The 21,054-nt window shown below is 31.7% G+C and overlaps 1 protein-coding gene across 5 annotated transcripts in view; it reads right to left on the reverse strand.

Annotated features, from left to right (window-relative positions):
- The window catches only part of LOC130664844 (semaphorin-2A), a 453,448-nt gene that overhangs the window by 370,823 nt on the left and 61,571 nt on the right, over nt 1–21,054 (reverse strand). For 3 of the 5 annotated variants that reach the window (XM_057465102.1, XM_057465488.1, XM_057465177.1), the window contains exon 2: nt 4,960–5,054. The exons of the other annotated variants lie outside the window; for them this stretch is intronic. The gene's annotated coding sequence lies outside the window, so the exon portion shown is untranslated. The remainder of the gene's footprint in view (nt 1–4,959; nt 5,055–21,054) is intronic. 5 annotated transcript variants of the gene reach the window in all.

Below are 21,054 nucleotides of genomic sequence, written 5' to 3' on the forward strand. Positions count from 1 at the left end.
GTATCAAATGTGTACCTACAAGTTTTTAACTTTATGTATTGTTGATGGTCCTGAAGGAGCTTAGAACTCCAGGATCAAATAAAAATTTTTATCTATCTATCTATTACAAAAATAGCATTGGGTCGAGTAGAATTTTTTAAATGGGCACCCGACCTAAAAATTTCCTATTGAAATTTCTATGGGCTCCAGTAATTTATACGCTTGGTTTTTCATGGATTTCTATCTGAAATTATCACTGTCGAAAATTTTTCCTATTAATTTTCATGGATTGTTACAGGATCTCATACTTTTCCATGGGCTTCCACGGAAATCTACGAGAATTCATGAATTTTTACGTTTCCGTTCAATCTCTATGAATGCATACATAAGTTTTCCCTCCGTGACAAAATATATCATGATTATTTGATTTAATTCTTAAGATTTTACGCGGGAAAAATTGTTTTAAGTAGTACCCTAATTTTTTCAAAATTTTTAGTTTATAAGAAGAAAGTAAACATATGTTTATAAAGTTGCCTATTACTAAAAATATGAAATACATCAAACATTGTACTGACAAAGTCGAATGAAATGAAAAACAATAACATGACAAAACAGAAATAAACCATAAAAGAATATATATTCTTAGATGGCTTTCATCGCGGAAAATTCGTTTCTCTTTACGTACTTGATTCCATCGTCTTTCTATGTTCAGTAAGCAATGCCATGTCTGGGCTAACTCTACGTTCTACGTCAAAAAATAAAAGTCAACTAGAAGCTTATTTCCCGGAACGCCACTCCGGAACGTTCACGACGGAATCACCCGTCAAAACTGTAGCATCTTGTGCTCAAGCTTTGAACCACGCACGCAGTAGAAATTCAATATATACATATATATGATTGTATTTATATATAATATATCAAAGTAGATGGAATATATATCTGACGATTTTTGATGTAAGATCTGGAATATGAGCGTTGTAATGAAAGTGTCATAAAAAGTTACTTTTTGATAGAGGTTCACTTGTCAAGCGCATCATGTACAGCGCAACCAATGTTACTATATTTAATTTTAATTAAATTGTATTGTTGTGATAGTCGTAAATGACAGTATGATTGTCAGATGACAGGATACTATCGGATGCAGGAAATTCACTGATTCGCGTAAAATACTATTTTCTCATTAATAATGCATGTCTTTTTCAGACTAGATTGCAGTATACACACTGTTCATAATTAGTAACTAATTTGTTAATATCACTAATTAGTCATTAATTAAGAAGAAACTAAATTTCAATTAAACCAGAATTTAATTATTTCCTTTACTCAGACAATTATACTTCAATTATATTATTAAATTATGCGCAGTAGATAATGTTTAGAGAATCAACTCATTTCAACAAATTCATTGTTTTTTTATGTAAGAAAAAGGATGGTGTAGGAGTAGGAGAAACCCCGAAAAGTCTTGAGAAAAATTCATTTCTTGCGTTCAGACCCATATGAAGGTGGGTGGACGGGTGGAGATGGGTGTAGATGAATCTCTGTCAAGAATGGCCCCTATCTTTTTTTCTCTTGGGAATAACCCATCACAATATAAACGTTTTTTGTTCATTATGATATCCTCTAGTAGGAAAAACCGGAGAAAGTCCTAAGAAAAATGTATTTTTGAGTTCAGACCCATGTAAGGATAAATGAGGATGAGGCAGTTCATGATTTCTTATGAAGAGTGGCCCGCAATTTTGCTCCTGTTGGGAATAACTCAGCACAATACAAACATCTTTCGTTCATTATGATGTCCTTTGGTAGGAGAAACCCCCAAATGTCCTGAGAAAAATTTATTTTCTGAGTTGAGACCCAAATGAGAATTAATGAGGATGAGGATGACATTTCACCTTAACGTGGAGACACAGCAAAAAGGAATTTCTTGGCGCAAAAAATTTTTACTCCTCCAAGAGACTTTTTGAACTCATAGTTGAATTTATAATTGAAAATAAAAATTTTCTTGGTATCAGAAAAAAAGTTCTTGGGCCCAGAAATTTTTTCTAGACTTAAGAAAATTTTTGACTTCAGTTCATAGTCCAAAATATTTTTTTTTCTGCAAAATAATTCTAAAAAAAAAGTATTGATAAAGAAAGCGAATTTTTTAGTCAGGAAAACCGTAATTAAGACGCAACATTGTGTCAAAGAAAAATTACATAAATCAATCAGAAAATGTAATTTATATAATTTCAACAAGTTTTTGATTTAAATAATAAATCATGGGCTTATAATGACAACGATATTGAATAGCACTCAACAATCATTATGAAGGATGAGTGGGAAATGAGAAAATGTGGTTGAAAGCTCGAGTTTCAATTATCCACTAACATTTTCCGGAAAATGCCGCGGTGAGATACGAGTAAATCGTATTATCTCGGATTCCCACGCGTGTTCCGAGATTTAATGGAAACAAACGTCCAACTCATCTCCTGAAAATAAAAAAAAAGATCTGGCACTCGATCGCTTTTCGAAAACGTAATGTACATAGATAAAGGAACGATCAAGTGCTTCTTCAATTATTAATCAATGCAAAATGAATAAGATGATTTATTTTCTATATACTTCTAGTATCACATAGTTGAAGGTAAAAATCGCCAATTGAGTAAACTATGAGAAGGTAAAGTACTCGATAAATGATTGGAAACTCATTCAACTATTAAATGCTGATGATAGCCAAACAATTTGTTTCACAATTGCCAATTATCGGGTTTGTTCAAGCATCTATGTCTGAGTTTCGTTGGAGATTTCACATTTCCGTACATCAACAACTCAAAAGTGTCTATCGATTTATCGCAGTTAATTTTTCATCTTGTTATATAGAAACGATCAAAAAATTTAGCCCAATCAATTATAATTATTAACCTACATAATTTTATTTCTGTTTAGGCAAAGTCAATTTTTCTTCCCCACCCTTTGAAAAAAAATTTATATCTCACCAGATCTCTAAATTATTACCTGACTAGATCTGACAAAATATAAGCAATGGCTCATGCCCAGATCAAAAAAATAACTGAAATTTGAATTTTTTACTCAAATTTAAGTCAACTAAGACAAAGTCAAATTTGATTTAATTTGGTCACGTTAACCGATCGTAAAATCAAAGGTGTTTTATATCCATTTTTGACTTGCTTTCGGTTAAAGTGACCTACTTAGTACCGACTTAAGTCAAAAAAGTCAAATTCCACTTGGTTTCGGCTTAGTCGACTTAAATTGGAGTCAAAAAATCCAAAGTTCAGTCATTTTTTCCATATGGATACAAAAAACATATATACATGACATATGTAATGCCGCCGACCCCCCTACGGTATTTTAAGAATTTTTCAAATTCAGATCAAACAATAATTTAATTAATCACATAGAACATATATTTTAAATTCATCACCCCGACTAGAATTTTTCATAAGGACCTGACGAGGTCCTTATCAGGTTAACCTTACGTCGAATAAGGTCCAGATCAGGGTATCCTGACGAGGAACTGATACGGATGTAACGCTTAAGATGGCATAGATGGTAAAGAACTTTTTTTTGAATAAGGATTTCCTGATGAGGTCCTGACAAGGACCTCGTCAGGTTTGCCCTAATAAGGCAAACCTTATATCAACCTGACAAGGTCCTTATGGTACTTCAGGCAAATCAGGAAAAAATTCTAGTCGGGACATCGTATTTTTATTCAAAATTATGCCTCAATTTTTGACATTCCGAATTTTGTTGTCAATGACAATTATCCTTGAAAATAAACAAAAATTTTAATAATCTATATACCCATGCACCTATTTCCTGTATTACATATATTCAACCTCTCTGAATTTTGAAACTAATTATATTTTTAAAACACTATTATTCCATATAAAAAAAAACCAACGAACGCATACAATACACTAAGAAAATGACTTTGCAACGGACTTAGTAATCGTACGAAGGGGTCTACGACCCCCTTTATAATTTGATGTTGCGTGCTATTATGTACCATTAAAACTCTGGGCATCTACTAATTACGTGCACGCAGTAGACTGAGGGTTGTATGTATATAGCAGTAGTTGTGAACGGCGGATACAAGTCCAGAACGTTTAATCAATATTCAGTTGTTTCTACAGGGTGCCTATATCCACTATACCTTGGTCTCCTGTCAACTTCCCGATCAAATATTGTACTTTGTCTCTCTACTCTGATTTCAACAACCCAATCACTAGCACACTTGATCGAGAATGCAAAGTCATTGCTGGGCAAACAACGTCGTTGTGAAACGTTAGGAGTTATGCAGAAAAAGACCAACATAAAATCCACTATCAACGTTATATTCTTTCAAGACAAACGAATACAAATACATTGAAGAGTAAACTAAGAAGACAATTTGTATAGGTAAAAATAAAATATATACGTATATTTGCTGCAGGCAATGCATGAATAATCGCAAAATCACGATTGTACATGAGATCTCTTTATGATGCCAATATTCGAATCAAATTTTGAAAAATAGCCAATAATAAATATATGAAATATATATACATATATATCATCCATTTATATAAATGTACTTTTCTGATATAAGTTTATCGTCTTATCTATGCATCAACTGTATGCTAAAACAAATACAACGATGAACTTGTATTTAGAGCAATAAAATTGGCGCAAGTAAGCAACTAAAGAAAGAAAGAAAGATATACTTTTAAGTTGTACGCTATATATAAGACAAAGAAAAGTAAACACACAGTGGATATCGATACTTTAAAACTTTTCTAGCAAGTCATTCACACGCGAACTTCACGTAGCTTTCGTGAGAATGAATTCTCGTTCCGCTTTATTGCTTCTATCTACGTTGGATTTCAAAAACGATCTACGTTGTACTATGTCTTTTCTATTTCCAAACATTACCTTCTTGCAAAGTCTTTAAGTAAGATCAGCTTTCTTTCTATTCTCATTTTTTATTTTTATTTATTCACTCACCCCCTTTATTTGGTCCAACTGAGGTGATAAATTGTCTCGAACGTCCTAGAGTCCTGATTTCCCACGCGGTCGGAAACATAAAACGGCTGGCACACCTGAGAAATGAAGAAAAAGTTCTACCATATAAATGTACATATACTTTTTTTTTTTAACGTTTTATTTCTGTATGCAAGAGGTATCTCGTCATTTCGTTATAATACAACGCTTATCTTCTTCTCACCAATTTTAACCAGCTAACGTAGTCCTTTTGAATGCTACCTATATCTTTCTTCTTCATTCTTCTAGCTTTCATATGCACTGACATTGCCAGATGAACTCATAACATTTTACAAGTAAAAAATTACTTTTGCTATATATATGTTTGAATTTAATTCTCTAGGTGCAACACTTTCAGTACTTTCTATTTTCATACCACTAACACTTTATGGTAATTTATACAGGCCTATAACTTGACATAATATGTTAGTTATGATATAACACTAGTTTATGCCCTACACTATACTGAAATTCGTGTATCATAACTTTGAATTCATGCGAAAGTGATCACGCACTGTAGCCTCGTCTATGTGCAAAATCAATTCATATTCTTGTAGGGAGAGGCCGCGCAAAACGGGAGCGCTAAGAAAATAATGGATTTATGTGGATTTGAATTCGATAAATCTTTTTTTCACTTCTATTTGAAGCAATTAAACCAAATTTCCAGTTGTAGAAAAAAAATTTTTTCCCTGGGCAGGTAAAATAGATCCCCCTCCCCAAAGTAAAATTGTTTTTTAAGTTCCCGCTAAGAAAATTTCAAATTTTCAAAAAAAAGGAAGTTATTAGTTTCGGTCCGATTTTCGAAAATCGAGTTTTCATCAGATGTCGATGTTTTAAAGTCCTAGGAAGCTAGTCTGACTATTCCTGGATGGACGTCTGTGTGTATGAGTGTGTGAGCTTTTCTTTGTCCGACGATATCTTTGGAACGAATCAACTGATTTGAACGTACTTGGTGGCAATCGAAAGGGCTCACCAAAACTTGGAATTGATTAGATTTTGGTGTAGATCGGTCATGTAGTTTACGAGTTATACGAAGAATAAAAATTAGAAAATTTTTTTGATTTTGGTTTTTTGCGTATAACTTATAAGCCACTTGCCCGATTCGCCTCAAAACGTAATCAGTTTAAAATCTTGTTGAGCCCTTTCGATTGCCACCAAGAACGTCCAAATCGGTTCATTCCATCCAAAGATATTGTCAGTCAAAAATTATAATTTTTCAGTGAAGGTATGTCTTACCGGCCTAACAAATTTTTGAGCTCGAAGATCTCAAAAGTTTACAAGTAATAATGTTTCCGAGCTCCCTGGGCTCGAAAACAGCGGGAAGTTTGGAGCCCGCAGGGTCAGGCGGTTTTCAGATTTTTTTATTTTAAAAAAACGACTCATAAAATTGTTGCAGATAAATAACTTAAGTAACATTTGAATAAAGCGACGAAGACACTGTGTGTATATATTACGGCCAACAATACAGTTTACTGAAAAATTTATGAAAAAAATTCTTTTTTTCAATTTTTAACAGAAAATTTTGAAAAAACATCTTGAGACACTCGAAATTGTGCAAAAATGATGACAAGAGTTGTCATGTAAATTATAGATAAAAATAATTTTGGAAAAACAAAATTCCTACAAAATTTTTAGGGTGGTCCGTTTTGCCCGTCCTTTTACTGTATGATTTTATGAATTTTCCTTAGCTGTCTATTGCATATCGAGGAAACTTTTCTTCAAAAATTGAATTGTTTCTTACTATGAATCTAAATAAATTTGACACTTAAGCCATTTTTTATCCCGAAAATCGAAACAACGTTTACAGTTACAAGCTCAATAATTAATAGGACAATCCAGGACAAAATGAGACACCATATTTTTTAGTAGATGTCCCGGGCAAAATACTTAAGAAATCGTGACGTATTCTTTGTAACAAACTATAAAACTGTCTTGCTATTCGAATTCATATAAACAATGAGGCGGAAATGAACAGAAAGTAAAAGAAGTTTGTACGGAATTTAAGAGCCATTTTCATTCGCTCTAAATTTTCTTTAAAAGTTGTTACTGTTCTATTGATGGTACACTTTTAAAGCTATTCGAATCAATTCTACTCGAACGAAAATAATGATATCAATAAATATACCGATTAAAATAAATTTATAAAATATAGAACTAAAAGAAAAAAATTATAATCGTAAATTTATATATTTTACTTTAATGTTGAATATAACGATCGACATCTGGTCGTATGATTATGGTTCAATATTTTTATTTTTCCAATTTTACTACATTCAAATTACCCCTTGTTAGTTTTTGTTCTTTTATTAATTCGCGTAAGTATACAATCGCAGTGAGTTTAAATAGAGTTTATTAAAGGCTACCGATTTTAAAAACATTTTTTTTTATCTTTAATGAGTTATAAAAGTGTTGTCGCAGCCGAACCGCACCTTCTAGACGGTAAATGTTGAACCTTCTGTTTCTAAGTAAGTAAAGTTTGATATCGATTCTAATAAATTTCCGACGGGTTTATAACGATGGAGAGATATAAATGTTTCCCCTTCAATCTGTTACTCTGCTCATTTAGAAGATACTTTGAATTTTACTGCTAAGGAAATTCAACATCTATAATAATATAATATAAACTGTACGGATAATTTTGAGTCACTCGAGACGCGTAATTAAAATTTTAATTAATTAATTTAATTTTCTGACAGCTAAATAACCAAACATATATAGCTTTACAAGTAACATGACAGCCAAGTGGTTCGCACCATAAAATTATTATTATTATTATTATTATTTTAATTTCTAGACTACAGTGACATGTGAAACTGCATGGGTTGACTTGTTCACTTAGAACTCAATGATTTTAATTTCGATTGGATGAAGAAATATTTATTTGATTGAACTTTAAATAATTAAGTAAGTAAAGAGGCTACACTGTGAAAAATCGGGAGTAAATACGGATTTTATTTCAATCCGAATTCACTCTGTCACTCGGAGTTCCGCAGTAAAAAAAAATCACTCCGTAAAAGGAGTGAATAGAGATTTTTTTATGGGCGGAGTGATTTCGGAGTGACGCGGATTTTATTTAAATCCGCATTCACTCCGGTCTGGAGTTTTAATACTTAAATAAATTTATATTTAATAGAAACAGCTGTTAATTAGAAACATAATTATTTAAATAAATAATTCATTGAGATATTAATAATTAAACTTAAAATATTATGTTTTTAATTTATAAAATGTTTTAGTGACTCACTAAATTATAATTTCATATATATGATACATAGTGAAAATAGTAGATTATTGAATCGTTATGGTGACATAGTTTATATGGGAATACACGGTAAGAAATGCATGGCGTTCAACACCATGCTGGTATGGTCTTAAGACAGATACTAAAATAGTATGTGAAATATTCCAAGACAGTATTGTAACGAGTCCCAGAAGTATGCCGTTATTTACTATACTGTATAGTACTGGAGCTATTGTATTGCTCACACGTATGCATACCAGGCACGGCGAAACAGCATGACCCTGAGGCCCATGCTACAATACCGAGGGTACAATGCTACTAGTCTTTCCCGCCATAATCAATCAATGTATACTATCGTATTACCACCAAAACTATATAGATGTCGTTAGACTAGGTTTATCGGCCAGAAGCAATGTGGATACGGCAATGCAGTATGGGCCTGACGGCCAAACTGACATTGTGGCGTCCGCGACAACTATTGACAATGTTACTATTCCTGCAACGGTTAAATCATCTATGCATACAATTTCATAATCTATAAAAATCTTCGATACCATACAGTATGGCGTTCACGCCCATACTGGCATAGTGATATCCGCAAAATAATTTTTACCGTCTATATTATATTTCCGTACAATATGAAATATTATCTCGTGGTATGGTCGATGCAAGTCATACGACAGTTTGTGACTCAGTGGAATTATATTTGTGAAAATTTTATTATCAGCTGCTTATAATTTTTAAAAATCATTTCATGTGAATATATGCACGGAAAAAAATGAACTATATAAATTAAGAACGACAAGTAAAAAAATGATAAAGTGATCAGTAAATACTATCATTCTAAATCGTAATTTTTTTCATTTATGATTAAAAAACGTGAATAATTACAGGATAAGTATGAAAATTTATTGTCTATGCAAGAAAAATTACTATTTGAACTTTAATAATCGTAACTGATACTTAGAAAATTGACGACACGTATGATAAAATTTATTATTTGGAATGTTAAAATTCCCCATATTGATACCCGGGTTCCGGGTTATAATTTCAAACACTAATTTTTAAAGTTAATTTTTTTCCGTGTGGAAAGGGAGCTCGTAATTATTTCCGTGCTCAATATAAATGTCAAAATATCGAAGATCTAAGCTCACTATGTATTACTAATTTTTTTTGTAATCAATATTTTCCGAAACTTCTCTTCGGAGTGAAAATCACTCCGAGGGAATTAAGTAAATAAAAAATCATCCGCCATGAATTTTACTCCGAAGGGCAGTGAATAAATAAAACGTCAATTTTTTACAGTGTAGTAATTTTTTTTATAACTAAATAAATAAATTGAACAAAATAAGTTAACATTTACTTTTATAGACAAATTATCAGAATAATTGCGATGCAAGGCGTCAACTTCAGGAATTGACGGCATTGTAATTTTGATCATAAAAAATTTAACCGTCATTTTTTGCTGTTCTTTAACGATCGAAGATTGTATTTTTTTCAAATAAATTTTATTGGTATTTTTATAAATATCTTCTGTACAAATCTCTCTGTCTATTGAATTCTTTGTGGGGTAAATAAAAAAAAACTAAATAAATAAATAAAAAAAAAAACGTATATAAGAAGTGATGAAGATAGAAGAGAGGAAGTGCATCCATCTAGCTGTCGTAGATTTCCGTCAGCTACCTCATGGAAATTTTTCGCGATGCCACGAAGTTCAGAGGTGAAAAATCGTTGAGTCGCAGCGCTCTTCCTGTATGAAAGAAAAAAAATAAAAAAATGGACTATGTGGTGTCACTTTCAGGTGGTCTTATTCGCGGATACCGGCGGAAAATGTGAAAAATTCCCATTAAAGGATTCCAATAGAACTCACACCTCTGCTCCGGCTGGTGGGTGTTGGAGATATAAAACATAATATTATTTCCGGAGGAGCAGTGATGCAAGAATTCAATTTAGCCAGTGACATAATACTTTTTTTCACTAAAGATAGTGGGAGAAAATACTCATCCTGTATAGGCTGAGTGAGAAAAACTAAGTGAGATCGCGTTTCAAACGTAAAGCCCGGCAAAGATTCAATCAGCACCAAACTTAATCCCAGTGAAAATTCCATTCTTCCAGTGTTTGGTCATTCTAAAAATTCTTTTATTTACTTTAACAATTTTACACTTTTTCCTTTATCCGCTCAGGAGAAAAAAATTTTCATTATCCTTTTGAACGTTGAAATGATCAAAGTGGAAAAAAATTTTAAGACCATAAGATCCTCAAAAGTTAATGGATAAATTTGATTGATAATTTCCCGCGGATTTTATCGAATTTAATTTATAATTTAACGTTGCACTCAAATTTCCTTGCCGAATATTCTGTTTAATCATTCTAAGCTCTTAGAGTACATATGGGATGTTATATAAACAATGCTTTACTATATATGTATATTATTAATAGTATAATAGATAAATAATAATCCCCCGATTAAACTATTTCCGAATGTGCGGTCGCAAATAGAACTTAATAACATACCGCGAGAATATATAGACGACGAGGCACGTTCCTTAATTATAATCCCGACTCATCACAAGAGGGGAAAACCTATATTGAAGTTATAGAGAGTCTATATGCTCGCGGCAATGCAGTGAGTACACCCGCCGCCGGTGGGAATCGAAGCCATTAACCTCGGTTTTCCTCGGTGAGCCGACCCTGCGGTTTATTCTCCACTAAATAATTCTAGACTGACCTGGGAACGCGCCCAGCCCTTCTCTGCTCTTTCGCTTTAAAGATTGCTGGTAAATTCTCGCTTGAGTTATACCGCTTTCCTAGTTTTCAGTCAAAGCTTACTTTGAGAGATCCATTTGCCTAAACTGCTTGAATTAAATATCCTCGTTATTCTAATATAAAATTTTAAATAACAAAATTAAATTTAATTAACCGGAAGGACAAACATTCATTCAGCTTTTGATTTCAATTTTAAATTTTAAGTTCTTTTTAGTCAGGTCATTGACATAAATAAATTCATTGTCATCGCTATTGATCTGTAGAGAATTCGCGGAGTGAACGCGAATTAAATCTGGAGTGAATGCGGACCGGATGACTTTTTATTTATTTGATGGTCGTGGAGTAAAATTTACTCCGAAGCAAAATTTATTTCGATATGGAAATTCTGAATCGGAGTGGATGCGGATTCAAATAAAATTCAGATCACTCCGAATTTACTCCCGATTTTTTGCAGTTTAATAAAAAAAAAGGGTACGGGAAAATGAGTTTTGAAACTTAAAAAAAAAAATTATGTGAGGCAAAATGGGCACTAAAAGTTATTATTTCAAAATTGTACGATGAGGCAACTTAAATGTCATGGGGCATTTTGGACCTTCCAAAGAAGTGTCGAAAAAATTCAAAACCTAAAATTGGCGCTAAAAATTTGAATTCGAATAATTTTGACCAAATTTTTACTATTGAATATTTAAAAAAATTTGAATTGATAAAATTGAGCAAAATAATAAATGCAGAATGGATAAAATGATTTTTAGAAATTACGGTTTTCAATAAAAAAATTCCAGGTCATTATTATTTTTAGTATAAGAGATAGAAAGTAAATTTAATTAAGAAAAGAAATTAATTTCAATTGTGAAAGGTAACGGATTTTGCTTCACATTTTGAGGTATTTTTTGTGACTGGCTATTAATATATGATCAAATTTATGTTAAATATTTGTATAAAGACTAAAAAAAAGTATAACTCACTTTATTATATATTTTCTAAGCCCCGTTTTTCTCTATTACACCGAAGAGACAAATTTATTTGATAAAAAAAACATGTATATAGTGCATGTTTATTCACAGCATTTCTAGATTTATTGGTATTTAATAAACGTATTTGCTGCCAATATTTTAGACTGAATTTATTACACATAAATACTAGTTTATTAAATAATAATAAAATTTTATTTGGAACATAACCAAACAAAGATTTATTAAATATAAATAAATTTCATTAATATTTAATAAATTTTCTACCAGCCTCACTAGTCACACATACGATTTTTATCCATATCCATAATGACGATTGAATTTTCGCCACCGTCTAAAGAAAGTTTGATGTGGGTTCATCTTTAATTCATTTGTTTTCCCATAACAAAAAGTGCTACTTCTTTTCTGTTAAGCAGGGCAAGAATACACGCATTCCATTTCAGATGTATTGAAAAATAGATTTTCATCGAGACTTTTAAATTACTGGTGACGTTTCTGTCAATACTCAATCCAAGGGCGCAGTATAATTTAACTTGAGTTTACTTTAAGGACATTTATCGGAAATATCAATCAGAAAAAGTTTTTTAATGTCACTGCGGTCGTTAACAATCAATTTTCTGATATTTCACCAGCACAAGTTATAAAATATTAATTAAGGTCACATTAAAGTGATCATTGATAAATTTATTCAAGTTTTACCTGGTAATAAATAGTTTGCGGATATCACTATGCCAGTATGGGTGTGAACGCCATACTGTATGGTATCGAAGATTTTTATAGGTTGTAAAATTGTATGCATAGATGATTCAACCATTGCGGGAATAATAATATCGGCCATAGTTGTCGCGGACGCCGCAATGTCAGTTTGGCCGTCGAGCCCATACTGCGGTGCCGTATCCACAATGCTTCTGGCCGATAAACCTAGTCTAACGAAATCTATATACTTTTGGTGGTAATACCATAGTATACATTGATTAACACGCCAGAAATTATGGCGGGAAAACCTAGTAGTACTGTGCTCTCGGCATTGTAGTATGGGTCTCAGGGCCATGCTGTTTCGCCGTGCCGACTATGCATACGTGTGAGCAATACAATATCACCAATACTATATAGTAAATAACGCCATACTGTATGGTATCGAAGATTTTTATAGGTTATAAAATTGTATGCTAGATGATTCAACCATTGCGGGAATAGTAACATTGGCAATAGTTGTCGCGGACGCCGCAATGTCAGTATGGCCGTCGAGCCCATACTGCGTTTCCGTATCCACATTGCTTCTGGCCGATAAACCTAGTTTGACGACATCTATATAGTTTTGGTGGTAATACAATAGTATACATTGATTGACACGCCAAAAATTATGGCGGGAAAAACTAGTAGCATTGTGCCCTCGGCATTGTAGTATGGGTCTCAGGGCCATGCTGTTTCGCCGTGCCTGCTATACATACGTGTGAGCAATACAATAGCTCCAGTACTATACAGTATAGTAAATAACGCCATACTTCTGGGACTCGTTACAATACTGTCTTGAAATATTTCACATACTATTTTAGTATCTGTCTTGAGACCATACCAGCATGGTGTTGAACGCCATGCATTTCTTTCCGTGTAGGAAAAAAAGGATTTCTCGTCCTAAGACAATTTTTAATTTAAATTCATAATGCAAAACATTTTCTGCAGTACGGAATTTTTTCTTCTGTGTATTTTTAAGTCATTGGTTTTTTTTTTTTTTTGTATATTCAGAAGTTTAAAAATCTTCTGAAAAATTCGTCATTACGTTACGTTTGAAGTTTATTCATTTTTTTAACAAGATGACATTTTATATAAATTAATAAAAACTAGTTTCACTTAACTCCAAATATATCTTTGTCATTTTATATACCAGCCATTAAAATATTTTTGTTAATTATCTCTAAAAGTAAACTGAAACTTTTTCCATCTCACTTTCGTATTCTTGACCAAGCCCTCGAGACCTAGGTCGACTTTACTTTCATGTGTTTTTGTCTTTTACTTTTCTCATCTCATTCGTATTCTCATTTTTCTTTGCCCCCAGTGAGCCTCCTTATATTTTTTCACCTTGAATTTATCCTACAACTACTACTCCTACGACTACTACTACTATAGTTAAAACCATGGTTGAATAACGCGAGAGGATTACATAGCCTGAGCTGGAAAGTCTCAGAAGTCACGCTCTCGTTTCTTACCACCTCGAGATAACGTTTTTGAAGGTAGGATTAGAGCGATTGGACTCTCTTTCACGTTCTTTCTCTTTTTCTATACTTTCATCTTTACGTTATATTTTTCATAGATAGTCTATTCACAAAAAAAAAAAAAAAAAAAAATTTCTTCATCTTTTTCACGGGCTGACTTTATTCGATTCCGTTCTTTCGTAGAATTCGAGTGTATCTATTCTATGCAATCATCTTCTAGTTCACGTGGCTTCATTTCATTCAGCGAACTAAAATGAAATGAAATCTGACTTGATGGTTATGTCAATCGTACTTTTAAAAAAAAATTTCAAAGATATCTTATAATCGTGATTTTTTCATATGAAAACATTTTTCGAGAGGAATTCGCATTTACGGTAAAATAATACTGTGATTGTAAAATGAGGAAAAATAATTTTACATACGCGAGCTGTAATTTCCATCCGATTAAATCATTTTAATATTAAATTCGCAGGTACACTTGTTAATGGAACCTAAATAAAAGCGATATGTATGAAATTAAATATTTTCAAAGTAAAATTCCGGGTAACTACGACAGTGAACAATAACCAGATAAAATTTTATAATAATAATTGATAATAAAAATTGAATTGACGTGAAATTTTAAACTGGAATTTGAAAATAAAAAATATTGATAATAAAATAATGGTTTCAAAAAATAATCTTCAGATGTTCCAATTGATGGTAAACGAAAAAAATCCATAAATCAGTCACTTTAACGACCTACATGTGGTCAACGAGCTAAACGATATATATATATAGATATCTATTGTGTCAAAGGCAATTAGTTCACAGTGACCGAAAGCGTTGTACCAATCGGCTCATTGGATCTGCTAATAATTTTTTCCACCTCGACAATTCTGTAAAATATCGTTACAGCAAACTATAGTGAGCTGTTGTGAGCAAGAAGATTCTTCAGAAAGTAGTTTATTACTACACTGTAAAAAATTTCGGTGTAAAAATGGACCCGGAGAACTTTACACGGCCGTCTAGTGTGAAATAACGGTGTAAAATTCTCTCGATGTGAATTTTTCATCCGTGTAATTTTAACACAGTGTAATTTTCTTTTTTTACACCATTCGATGTTAGTCGTAATTTTGATTGATGAGCAACAAACGATCATTGAATATTTTTCACTACTTAATAAATAACTACATTAATTTTATTTAGATATTAAATAGTATTTTGAATATTTCAATATTTTTATAATTAATTTTCTTAACGCAAAGTTATCATGAATTATAGATTTACACGTTTGGCGGCGTAAAAATTTAAATTCACACCACCTAAATTTAACACCGAATTTAGTGTAATTTTCACACCGAAATTTTTACATCTAGACATTTACACTACACCGGGTCCAAAAAATTTTTTACAGTGTAGAGCAAAATACTATTTTCTCGTCGTACTCTCGTCTTCCTTTACTACACTGAGAGAAAAGTCGATAGTCATTTTAACTAAAAAGACTTTAACTATTAAAAATTAGTTATTGGTACTAATGCGTTAGTATGGCTAACTATTCAGTAGTTGCTCAAACTAAAAAAAAATTAATTAAAGCAACTAAAATTTTTCAGTCTCCGAAATCTGTTGTTTTAACTAAAAAAATTTAGTTGATAGTATGTGAATTTTAAAATTAATTATAACTTAATTTTTTTAGTGTATGTAAATAAAAATTGTTTTTATTATAACTGCTGATTTAAAGTTAATATAAAATAGTTGTTATAAATATAAATCTAGTTAATGGAACTAAAATTTTGAAGTTACTATAATTGAGTTAAATGTAGGCAGGAAATGGATTTTTAATTATTTTTCAAAACTTAATGATTGAGTAAATAAATGTTTTTAAATCGCCAAAAAATTTTTACCAAAAACTTTTTCTCAAACATATTTTTTTTTGCAAAATTATTTTTTTCTAAAAAAATTATTTTTCAAAGAATTTTTTTTTCCAAAAAATTTGTTATATTAATTTTTTTAGAAAACTTCAGTTGTTAAAAATATTTTGAAAATAGAAATACATATATATATATCAATTATTTAAGATAAATTGGAATACTTAAACCGAACTGTCGTACAAAAATTTTCGATTTAAGCATAAAAATATGTTGATTTGAGAAAAAAAATTTTGATTCAAGATAAAAATTGTAAGATAATTATTTACTTGGTGCAAGAAAATTTTGATGTTCCGAATCGTTAAAAAAAAAGTGTTCTTGAATCAAGAACATTTTTACTTGATTCGAGTTTACTTTTTTCGATGTAGTTATAATTCGCCAAAATATCGGATAATTTTAAAAAACATTCAGGATCAATATTAATAGCTGACGAAAGTTTTTCCTTTAGCTAATAAGGTTCTTCATTTGTACGTTATCAAAACCTAAATGCGTCTTTCAAATTTTAGTTTCTCTACACTGTAAAATATTATTGGATTCGGTGTAGTGTAAATGTCTGTGTAAAAATTGTGGTGTGAAAATTACACTAAGTATTGTATTAAATTTAAGCGTTGTGAATTAGAAATTTTTCCTCCGTCAAGCGTGTATATGTGTAATTTATGTTTAAATTTTGCGTTTAAGGCAAATAATCATAAAAAAATTGAAATGTTCAAAACACGAGTTAATATCTAAATAAAATAGCTTAAACCAAGAGAAAAATTTCTTGAGAGAAAACATATGTATGGAGGAGAGGAAAGTCACCGGTACCAGACAGCAGTAGCGGGAGTAGTTCAATGCTCGCCACGAGATCGCGCCCAGCCGCTGTGTAGTGTTCCTGGCAAGATATATATCTCAGAACTGTTAAATTCCAAGGTTAAAATCAATTTCGGCATCAGTACAACTCTGTCATTTGACAAAGTGACAATTACATTTTTGGATTGTATTATAGTTTATCCTATATTACATCAAGACATTAATATTTATTATTAATGGTTCAATAAATAATTTATCTTTAAAATTTAACTTGAACTTTCAAAAAAAAATTAATTCTAATCAAAACTCTATAGAGTCTCTACTTAATAATTCAAACCATGTGAATGGTATATTTGTACGAAAAAAAATTATTTATTTAATGGATTTAACTAAAAAATATTAATTGAATTAACTAAAAAACATTGTAATCATACTAAATATTTTTGTTTGCTTTAATGAAAAAGTTATAGATGAATTAACTACCTAAGTTCAGTTTAAAAAATTAAAAATTCTTAATTGAATACAAGTTTAAAAATCAGTTACATTAACTATTTATATAGTTAATTGAACTAAAAAATATTTAACATAACTACTTAGAGATATTTATAATAACTATCTATTGGTGTTGTAGTAACTCCGAAAAAATAGTTAAAGCGCTATTTAACTGTCATCTTATAGTTAGATTTACTGGATTTTTCTCTCAGTGTACTTATCTATAAGGTGTCAACATGTCTGACCATGTCGGGTAATTTCTCCTTATGAGTTAAACATTTGACTCAAAATTCAATTATTTTACGATATTTTTATAATTAACCCTCCAATATAACAAGGTGCCATTTTGACCCTAGACCATCAATTACAATTGAAAAAGTGCCGATCGGTTTTGATCGAAAGGACAAACAAATTTTACATCATCAATACTTTGACGTTGACTTGAATAAAATTGTAATTAAATTACAATTTTTTAAAATAAAATGTTAAAGTACTGACTTCAATGTAAACAGGAAGATATAGGTCACGCGACAGATGCAAAGAGAGAGAATCAATATAAAAAACTGAGCTCAAAAATTTGGACTCGTTTTACACAACCAATAGACTATTCAATAAAAAGACACGGAATAAAAGTAAAATAGAGCGGACATTCTCAACAATTGCAACTATTACATTGTATTGCTTTGCTTCGCTGTTGTTTATTGGAAACTCAGTTTCTTACAGAAAGCTTCCATTGTCACAAAGAATCAGTAACTACATCAAAAACAATCAACTAATGTAGATGATTAAAGTTAATGTTATCTTAATGAAAATAAGTAACATGAAAGTAAATAAGTTAGAAGAGTATTCACAATCGATTGTTTCTTTTTTTTTCTTTTAATAAAATTTTACTCAATAACAGTTTGAATTCAATGTAATGTACAAAATATTAAATGAAAGGAAAAATTCTGAAAAACGGTTGACTCTGTGGGTCAATACCAAAACCCACTATTATTGGTAGGGTTTTGAGCTCGAAGAGCTCAACGGTTGGACCGAAATAATATACATTTTACTGAAAGAAAGTAATTTTTCCAACGGTATCTAAAAACGTACAGAAAACTTATTTTTTAATTGTTATTTTTTGTATAACTTGTAAGCTGCTCGACCGATTGACTTCAAAATCTAATGAGTTCTCAGTCTCGATGAGCTCTTTTGATTACCGCCAAAAACGCTCAAATCGGTTGATTCATTCCAAACATCCCAAACAAAAAAAAAAAGAATCGGCCCATTACTGGGTCGTGAATGGCTGCCAATTTTCAAGCATCGGCCGAAGGTCGGCTAAATATCGGATGATAACGGTATGCAGCACTCGATCAAACCGTTGACCAACGAACGGCAGTTAATTGTGCGCCGTTTTTATAAGCAAAAAGACGGCTGCCAATCATTCACCTTGCACGAGCCAGTATAGTTGGCCATTTATTGGCCAACCATTGCAAACCGGGCATCGGCCGATCTATGGGAAGATTTCAAAGCTCGGCGACTTCGTGTGGGATATCGTCCGACAAAAAAGCTTACATACACACACACATACACACACACACACACACACACACACACACACACACACACACACACAGGTGGACGTTTGTCTGAGAACGGTCAGAATAACTTTCTAAGACTTCAAAACATCGACATCTGATGAAAACTCGATTTTCGAAAATTGGACCGAAACCAATAACTTCTCTTTTTTTGAAAATTTTCAATTTCACAGCGGGAAGTTAAAAAAAAAATGAAGCCAGAATAAAATAAGAAAAATAAATAAATCAAAAGGGATTGCACGCTCACTTGCCTTCTGTTCGTGTTTTACAATTACGGTAGTTTTATGAGTTTAAAATCTTGGTGGACTTTTACCAACTTGTGATTGCGTAAGTTTGTGCTTTACGAGTATGGACTACATCGCTATGTATACGACAGTGATTTTACTTTTACGGCCAAAGGCTCCAGCGCCTTCAATATACATTACTCGCACATTGAGCTCTATAGAATAGCGTGTCTTGTCCTATGATTAGATGCATAAATAACCGTAGTCTTGGAAAGTTGTAAAAACTACTGTGCATTTCTACCATCTCTATTATGCCCCAGAGTTCTGAGAAGTTGTTTTAAAATATTGCATTAAATTATTGATTTCAAATAAAACATTTTAAAGAATACTTGGCTTATTTTAATTTTTCATCTATTTTTGAATAACAAATTCATTAAATCAAATCGTATACTTGAGTCGTTATTAGGTCAATTTTAAAAGTGTGTAATCAACACGAAAAAAAAATTTCTTGGTTTAGAAATTTGTTAGCTCAAGTAATTACGAAAAATTATTTTTAGTGAATTTAATGCACGAAAGGTCAAAATTGGGCATTAGTAAAAAAAGAAAAATTTTTTTTTCTGAAGCTTATTTTGACTACGGAAAGTTAAGGAAATTCGAGTGGAACTAATAAGCCAGTATATTGTTATTTTTTTTTTCTTATAATTTATCAAGTAATCGTGAAAATTCATAATTCCAATTTACGGCTTATTTTACAGACCAGGGAATTTGAATGGACCCAACTCATAGCTCGTTTATTTTTCAATGGTTTTCATAAATTTATTCTTTATCTACAGTAAAGCTCTATATGATTTCTAACGGAATAAAAAATCACCTTATTCAAGAAAATTATTTTTCAGAAAAACACCTCTAAGGCAAAAATTTTCATTTTTCCAACAATAGTCAAAATAACTGCTAATTTCAAGCCTTATCAATACCAAAAAAAAATCAAAAATCTTTCGTAACTTTATGTCCCGCACGAAAATAGTTATTTTCGATACGTGTGTGGAACGGTAGGGATTCTGACAGCTTGGAGTGACGTCACGAGTTTGAGGCTATGGGCGCATTCTTATCAAGATCGAGTTTGTTATCCAGTCGAGCGAAGCGAGCACTTCAAGTCTGTCAGGGTTCCTACCTTTGAGCATAAAGTATCGAAGAAAATTTTTTGTCATATCAACGGCGGAAGTTGAATTTGAGAGAGAAACAGTCAAAAATGTTTAATTACTGTTTATTTAATTTAAAAGCACAAGAATTTAAAAGTTTTTGAGTTAAATACAAAGCTTGTCACACGAGATTAAATGGCGACGGATTAAGTGTACGTATATGTTGAAGTCGTTTACAAGATTCGACTGACGCTAAGATTTTTTTTCGATTTTTACTCTACCTAGCGGACGTTTGTCAAATTAAAAGATGATTCGACTCATCTATAGCGTATTTTAGTAGTCGTGTAGGAATGTAGAGACAGATAAAGAGAGAGAAGTTACTTTTTGATACAAGGTCGAGGAAAGTTAACTAAACTATACATTGCCTAAATCGTATAGTTTGCGCCCTCTGCATGTTGCTCAAAAATCCAACTTTCGCGGTTGATATGACAAAAATATATATCCTGACTTATATCTGTAGGGGAGACCGGGGCAAGACGGCCCACCTAAGCCGGTTATTATTATTTGTGGCTTTTAACCATCAAGTCGATTTACTCTTGTCCAACTTGAACTCAATTCACCAAAATTTTGGTGAAGCTCCTGAAAAAAATTTTTTTTTTTTGGGGGCAAGACGGCCCCCTCCGAAAAAAAATGAAAAAAAAAATTTTTTTTTTTTAGTTGTAAAAAAATTTCCCGCGTAA

The sequence above is a fragment of the Microplitis mediator genome, chromosome 1 (assembly GCF_029852145.1).
Source record: "Microplitis mediator isolate UGA2020A chromosome 1, iyMicMedi2.1, whole genome shotgun sequence".
In the NCBI taxonomy this organism is placed as follows: Eukaryota; Metazoa; Arthropoda; class Insecta; order Hymenoptera; family Braconidae; genus Microplitis; species Microplitis mediator.